Source organism: Ornithorhynchus anatinus, chromosome 8 (genome assembly GCF_004115215.2).
Source record: "Ornithorhynchus anatinus isolate Pmale09 chromosome 8, mOrnAna1.pri.v4, whole genome shotgun sequence".
Lineage (NCBI taxonomy): Eukaryota > Metazoa > Chordata > Mammalia > Monotremata > Ornithorhynchidae > Ornithorhynchus > Ornithorhynchus anatinus.
In genome coordinates, this window is record NC_041735.1 from 56,864,351 (window position 1) to 56,872,755 (window position 8,405).

An 8,405-nucleotide genomic window follows, 5' to 3' on the forward strand; every position below is an offset into this window, starting at 1 on the left:
ATCATATTTAATAGGAGACAGCAAATTCCTTTTAAATGGTTCATGGGAAGATTTGTCAATCCTGTAGAGTCATGACCAGTAAGCCAATTAGAGGCAAGCCCCAGTCAGGATACCCTTGTCCCCGGTGAACTTACGTTACAAATGATCCCTGTTCTGGGAATCCGTTATACAGCTTTAACATTATGATTTCCTCCCCTACTCAGCTATCGACTCTTCCATTCACCTGTACGTATCATCTCCCCTACACAGTTTTCTGAAAACCAAATCCCCGGTCTCTGAATAATTAGATCACTCATTTTGACTCAATTCCCCAGAGAATTCAGGCCAACTAATTTTGTTCTGAAAAAGTTGGTTATTGAGGCCAAAAGGTAGTTGGGAGATGAGAGAGGGTGTGGAATTTTCAGGTAAGTTGTCCGTGAAAACCTGTTACACCAAAGAAAGTCAATCCCGACTGAAGAGGAGGTCTTTATTCCATCATCCATCACTATTCACCTTTGCCAAACCTTACCCTTGAAAGAGATTTGTTCTCTCTTCTTTATTTTCCAGCTGCTGGTCTCTTAGGAACGTGCTAAAGACGGTCATTGGTCGTCAGGTAGTATTGGCTCATTCACATTCTCTTGTACGTTACTCCATTTCTCTATATTCAGGTCTCCTCAGTCCCATTTCTTCTCAACCAATCAATCAATCATATTTACGAAGCACTTACTGTGCACAGAAGACAACGCTAAGCATTCGGAAGAGTACAGTATAACAGAGTAGGTAGACACGTTCTCTACCCACAGTGAGCTTACAGTCCAGATCTTACAGTTTTCCTTTACAGAACCCCACAGTGTCTCTTGCCGGGAATGTCACCTTTAATGTTTTTCACACTGCCATTCACTCACCCCTATTTAAGTCTTTCTAATTCCCCTCTGCAGGTATCAGTTTAATTCCCTTGAAGAGGCCCCAGACAAACAAAAGTCACCTTGCGCTCCTCCTCCTCCTCTGTAATTCATTCAACCCTCATCCTAAAACTTCCAAGATTTATTCTGTCATTTTAATCTATTCTGGGGAAATAGATTATCCCAGTAGATACACACTTTCTTTTTCAACTGTTTCGTAAACCACAATGAAAGAAGGAAAAATGCAATCTTTGGTAATAACTGAAAATTTCATGGAAATTCTAGACTTTCAAAGGGGACGGTGCCAATCAGATATGGCAAGTAGCACAGAATAAACTAGTCAAATATTGTGGATTGGAAACCCGTACTTCTCTACGCTGTTACTCAAAGGGTTTCAGGGAACAATTTTATCTATTCAGAAGTTTTGATTCTCAAATTTTCCTATATCATCTAGCAGTTGATGGAGATAAAATGAAGCTAGATCACATCTTGTCATCTTTATAACTTTATATTATTGTTGATGGAAACACAAATACACAGGGTGACTGTATTTTTCTTATATTAAATCCTAGCACTGTTTATAAGTCATCTCTTCTGAGAAAACAGCCCCGACAGCAATATACACTGTAGATCATGCATGCTATTAACAACCTTAGTTGCGTGTTACAATTTTAAAAGGTTTTTAACTTTACAGACAATGGATAGGTTTATGAAAATGAAAACTGGAGAAATAAATCATCCTTGGTAATGAAAAAAGAGAATGATATAATTTCTATTTGTCAAGGTATAATGATGTCACCACCCATTTATTCTCTGCACTTAAAGGTTGAAGCTATTCAACAAATCTCTCCAGAGTCACATACATCTGTTGCCTTAATGGAGGCTACAGCAAAGCTTTCTGATTAGTTCACATATCATTCATCAATTAGAAAAGAAGGCTAAAGTTATTCCTCCTATCTTGAGCACTTCATTAAAACAATAACCTTTAATCTAAGGAATGGTGGTGAGATTTTGAAATGAATAAAAGCAGAATCAGTGCTCCAAGAGGGAATCTTTCAAAACATTTCATATCCACGTGAGGTCCATCTTCTGAGGTGTTGATTCTAGGAGAGGCTTTCGTGTGTCTATGAAGTGGTATTTTTATCAGTCAATCAATCAATCATCTTCATTGAGCTCCTAATGTGTGCAGAACACAGTACTACAAACCTATGACAGTGCTTGTCACGTAAGTGTTTGACGCATTATTATTATCATTATTATAAAAGACCAGATCCCTGCTCTCCAGAGCTTGCAATCTAGTGGAGGAGGGACACGAAATAGTTACAGCGAGAAGCAAGATGAAAAGGGAAATATAATGATATTGGCATTTGTTAAGTCTTTATTATGTGCTGAGCACTGTGGTAGATAGATACCACACAGTCTCTGCCCCACATTGTGCTCACAGGCTAAGTATGAGGAAGGCGAGGTACTGAGTTCCCATTTTACAGATGAAGAAACTAAGGCAAAAAGAAGTTAAATGACTTGTCCAAAGTCACACAGCAGTTAGGTGGCAGAGTGAGAATAGAACCCAGGACCTCTGGCTCCCAGGCCCGTGCTTTTCCCTAGGCCACTCTGCTTCCCACGAGAGCCCGGGTTCTGATCCTAGCTCTGCCCCTGCCTTCTGCGGGCAGCCACTTAACTTCTTTGTGCTTCAGTTTCCTCATCTGTTAAATGGGGATTAACTGCCTGTTTTCCCTCCCATTCGACTCTGGGTTGAAAGCTGGTTGTGGGCAGGGAATGTGTCTGTTTATTGTTATATTATGCTCTCCCAAGTGTTTAGTACAGTGTTCTGCACACAGTTAGCACTCAATAAATACCACTGACTGACTGAGCCCGATGTGAGATAGGCACTGTGTCTGACCCGATCAGCTTTTATCTTCCCCAGTTCTTAGGACAGTGCTTGGCATATAGTAAGCACTTAATAAATATCACAGTCATTAGTACTATCATTGCCAAACGCTCATATTAATTCTTCATTCATCCATTCAATCATATTGATTGTGCGCTTACTGTGTGCAGAGCACTATACTAAGCGCTTGGAATGTGCAGTTCGGCAACAGAGACAATCCCTGCCCAACAATGGGCCGAAAAAGTGGGAGACCGCAAAACAGAACCAGTACTCAGGCGTCGATGCCAACAAAATAAATAGAATCATAGGTAATAATAATAATGATGATGATGACATTTGTTAAGCGCTCACTATGTGCAAAGCACTGTTCTAAGCGCTGGGAGGATACAAGGTGATCAGGTTGTCCCACGTGGGGCTTACAGTCTTAATTCCCATTTTACAGATGAGGTAACTGAGGCCCAGAGAAGTTCAGTGACTTGCCCAAAGTCACACAGCCGACAAGCGGCCGAGCCGGGATTTGAACCCATGATCTCCGACTCCCCAGCCCGTGTCCTTTCCACTGAGCCATGACATATACACATCGTTGACAAAATACAGTAATAAATAATGTATACAAATATACACGAGTGATGTGGGGAGGGGAAGGGGATAGAGCAGAGGGAGGGAGTAAGGGGAACGAGGAGGGGAGGAGGAGCAGAGGGAAAGGGAGGGCTCAGTCTGGGAAGGCCTCCTGGAGGAGGTGAGCTCTCCGGAGGGCTTAATTCCGGCGACGACCTGAAGCGACTGTGGTCAGGGATCTACCCCACAAACGGCCCCTGAGGAACGGCTTCTTGGTCAAGGGGTTGGGAGAGAGGACCAGCTTTCCACGCTGTTTAGATGAAAGTAAAGTTGCTCGATGGGAATTTTGCCCCTGGATTTTCCCCTTGGCGCTCCATCTGAAAAAAATACAGATGGCAGATCAGCAGGCCCATAACTGCACGCTGCCCGTTGGAACCTATAACTTAAAGGGCCACGTTGAAGTTAACGGTGAAAGTTCAGGGGGGCAAAATCATTGAAATGCATGGAAGAGGGAGCCATAACGTGGTCGCTCAGATCAAGGCAGTGAATTATGTATACGCGGAGTATTAAAAATGCAAAGCTGGATCTATTTGCATTTGCAATGCCCCCTAGCCGTTAGCGGGGAGGAGGAAATTGCTTTATGCCAAATTCAAGGGCATTCTACTTAGTGCTGGATTTAAGTCAAGGAGGAATATCACTCATTTTTATTCTACCACTTAACTTGTGCTTATGTAATCCGTCTGGCACCGGTGTCGGTTGTCCGATATCATTTTCAATCACGGAAAGAGAATATATATTTCCAGCATTCAGCCTTTCTTTTCACTCGCTTGGAGATCCCCGGGAACCTTATTATAGCCGGTAACTCACCGTCTGCCATCCATCAGCAGGGGACCTCTGGGAAGCCCCAGTGGCGGGGAGCACAAACAGACCCATTTTAGGGGAAAATCAAAGAGCGGGGTTGAAAATTCGTTCAATCAGCCGGGGGCCAACCGGACTCTTTCACAACTGACAGGAGAAGCAGTGTGGGGCAGCGGATAGAGCGCAGGCCTGGGAGTCGGAAGGATCTGGGTTCTAACCTCAACTCTGCCACTTGACTGCTGGGCGACCTTGGGCAAGTCACTTCACTTTTCTGTACCTCGGTTATCTCAGCCATAAAATGGGGAGTACGGGCCCCATGTCGGGAAAGGACTTTGTCCAACGTGATTACCTTGTACCTTACCCAGGCTTAGTAGAGTGTCTGGCACATAGTAAGTGCTCTACAGATACCAAAAAGAAAAAAAAAAAGATAGCGCTGTCTCACTTCTGACTTGTCTTCCAACTGTACATCCTCAGACACTAATAAATCCGAGGGGCAGAGATCGTGCCTAATTCCCACCTGAGCACCGTTCTGATCACTGGGATGAATATCAGAGAATCAAGTTTTTCACATATTCTGTCCCACATGGGGCTCACAGTCTAAGTAGGAGGGGGTAGGATTTAATCCCCATTTTACAGATGAGGTAAACGAGGCACAGAGAAGTTAGGTGACTTGCCCGAGGTCAGGCAGCAGACAAGCGGAAGAGCTGAGATTAGAACCCAGGCCCTCTGACTCTCAGACTCATGCCTCTTCCATTAGGCCAGCCTGCTTCTCTAACTTGTGTATTCTTTCCCGGGGCTTAGGACAGTGCTCTGCACGCAGCACTTTATAAACACCAATATTTCAACTACTGCTGAGAAGCGGGATGGCCTAGAGGAAGGAACACAGACCTGGGAGTCTGAGGACCTGAGTTCCAACCCTGGCTTCCCTATTTGCCTGCTGAGTGACTTTGGGCAAGTCTATTAACTTCTCTGTGCCTCACTTTCCTCAACTAAAATGGGGATAAAATACCTGTTCTTTCTCCTCATTAGACTGCGAGTCCTGTGTGAGGTAAGGACTATGATTAATTTGTATTCATCTCAGCACTTAGAACAGTATTTGACACATAGTAAATGCCTAACAAATACAATAAAAAAATTAAATAACACTGTACTGAGCACTAAGATGGAAGATAGAGTGGCCACATTCCCCATTCCCCTTCGACTCACAGTCTAAAAGCAGCGTGGCTCAGTGGGAAGAGCCTGGGCTTCGGAGTCAGAGGTCATGGGTTCGACTCCCGGATCTGCCACTTGTCAGCTGGGTGACTGTGGGCAGGTCACTTAACTTCTCTGTGCCTCAGTTACCTCATCTGTAAAACGGGGATTAAGATCGTGAGCCTCCCGTGGGACAACCTGATTACCCTGTGTCTACCCCAGTGCTTTGCACAGTGCTCTGCATATAGTAAGTGCTTAACAAATACCAACATTATTATTATCATTATTACTAATAATTTGTATTTACCTCAGCACTTAGAACAGTGTTTAACTCATAGTAAATGCTTAACAAATACAATTAAAAAATTAAATAGCACTGTACTGAGCACTAAGATAGAAGATAGAGTGGCCACATTCCCCGTTCCCCTTCGACTCACGGTCTAAAAGGGTAAGAGAACGGGCAGTTTATCCCCATTTTACGGATGAGGAAATTGGAGCCCAGAGAAGTTAAGTGACTCGCCTCAGCTGACCCAGCAGGCGAGTAAGGGGAACTGGGATTAGAACACAATCTCCTGACTTCCAGTCCTGCGCTGCTACTCATGTGCTGAGCCCCATACTAGGATTTGGAGAACACAAAATACGAACTACGCGACGTCCTTTGAGGCGCTTACAGTTGAGTGGAAGAGACAAATAAATATAAGCTCCTCAGTAGACTGTAAGCTCTTCTGTGGGCAGGGATCATGTCTACCAATTTTAGTATATTATACAGTGTGCTTAATACACCGCTCTTCGTAGAAATACCACCGACCGAAATAGACGTAACTCGACCGCAACCGTCGTCAAACCGTTAAAAGCACGCCGGGATTGGTAAATAACCAACCTGAGAGCATAAATAAATCAAAAGCCAGTGTTTATGAAATTTATGAGAGCTAAGGGGGGTTGGGTGGTTGAAGGGATAGCTTGACTGGGAAGGAGGGGAGATTAATCAAGGAATGCTCCCTGGAGGTGGTGGCTGTTTAAAAGGTCTTTGGGAGTGGGGAAGGGGAAGGCTTCTCAGAGCTGATGGGGGAAAGATGAAGAATGGATGCCTCGACGTAGCTTCGTGCTACAGATGGCGAAGATAAATCAGAGACAGGTCTCAGAGATAGAACAGACTATGTGAAAGAGAGTCCCCAGGGAATTGTTATTTCACAGATGACATTTGCTTAAAACGGTACGAAGACAAAAGGAGAGGAACAGCTCAAACTTTTTAAACGTTAAACATTTTGTTTAAATATTAAAGTTAGCCAGACGGCAAATCGATATTAAATCAGGATTTGAAACTGCTTTACGATCCGGAATGATGGGTTCTTTAACTGCTAGTGTCATAAATGATGTCACTTTTCGGCAGGATGATGGTTTTCATGGGGCGGGTCAGAAAGGCCCATTTTAATTAAAACCTTTAATTTGAGAAGAAACTTCTAGTTTATGCCCCGGGTGAGGTGCTCCTTTTTCTGAAGAAGGGCAGATTTGAGGAGGGCTGGGCTTCTGCTCGAGTTTGTGGGCCCCTTTGAAGCAGCGTGGCTCAGTGGAAAGAGGCCGGGCTTCGGAGTCGGAGGTCATGGGTGCGACTCCCGGCTCCGCCGCTCGTCAGCTGTGTGACTGTGGGCAAGTCACTTCACTTCTCTGGGCCTCAGTGACCTCATCTGTATAATGGGGATTAACTGTGAGCCTCACGTGGGACAACCTGATTACCCTGTATCTACCCCGGCGCTTAGGACAGTGCTCGGCACATAGTAAGCGCCTGACAGATACCAACATCATTATTATTATTCTTGCTTTCCCTCCCCTGCCCTCATTCATAGCAGTGCCCCTCCTCTAACCCCCAGCTTGGAATAGGGCAGGCCTTCCAGGCAAACTTCTCTCTCTTCACAGGGACGGAGAAGGGACGGGGCAGAGGCTTCGGTAGGAGTGAGACAAGGGGCCAATGGACTGTCTTCCCTACTCATTCCTTCATTCAATCGTATTTACTGAGTGCTTACTGTATGCAGAGCGCTGTTCTAAGCGCTTGGGAAAGTGCAATACAACAGTGACATTCCCTGCCCACAACGCCTAAAGTATCTCTAGATCAGCGTGGCTCAGTGGAAAGAGCGCGGGCTTTGGAGTCAGAGGTCATAGGTTCGCATCCCCGCTCTGCCACTCGTCAGCTGTGTGACCGTGGGCAAGTCACTTAGCTTCTCTGGGCCTCAGTTCCCTCATCTGTAAAATGGGGATTAAAACTGTGAGCCCCACGTGGGACAACCTGATCACCCTGTGTCTCCCCCAGCGCTTAGAACAGTGCTCTGCCCGTAGTAAGCGCTTAACAAATGCCAGCATTATTATTATTATCTTGAGTTACAAATGTTTGAGGTGTACAAAAGCAGCATAGCATGGCCTACTGGATAGAGCGTGGGCTTTAATCCCGGCTACACCACTTGTCCGCTGTCGTGGGCGAGTCATTTCTCTGTGCCTCAGTTGCCTCATCTGTAAAATGGGGATTAAGACCCTGAGCCCCGTGCGGGACGGGGACTGCGTCCAATCTGATTAAGCTGTATCTACCCCAGTGCTTGGAACGGTGCTTGGCAAGTAGTAAGTGCTTAAAAAGTACCATTATAATAATAGAAATTATTGTGAACAGAAAAACTGACTCTACTGAATTCACAAGCGCAAAAGTGCTTCAATTTGGTTTCATCTGTCAGTGTCACCGGTTCTCCCCCTAATCTCGGTCGAGCGGAAAAGACACCGCTCTGAGAATCAACAGTGGGCTAGCCCCAGTTCTTCTACCTGTGGGTGAAGACTGTACCTGCCCTTCTCAGTGTACAGCCCCCCGACCGCCTACTTACTCGTCGCATTCTACGCTTCGGGGGAAACAGGACTGGCAGGGGTGAGAGAGAGCACCGGTGATGTTGCGCAGATTGATACTACAATCGATTCCTCCATGCGGGTTCTCGGTTCTGAAGCCCCGGGACAGAGGCCCATCCGTCATTCCTGTTGTGAGCCTCTACCGATCA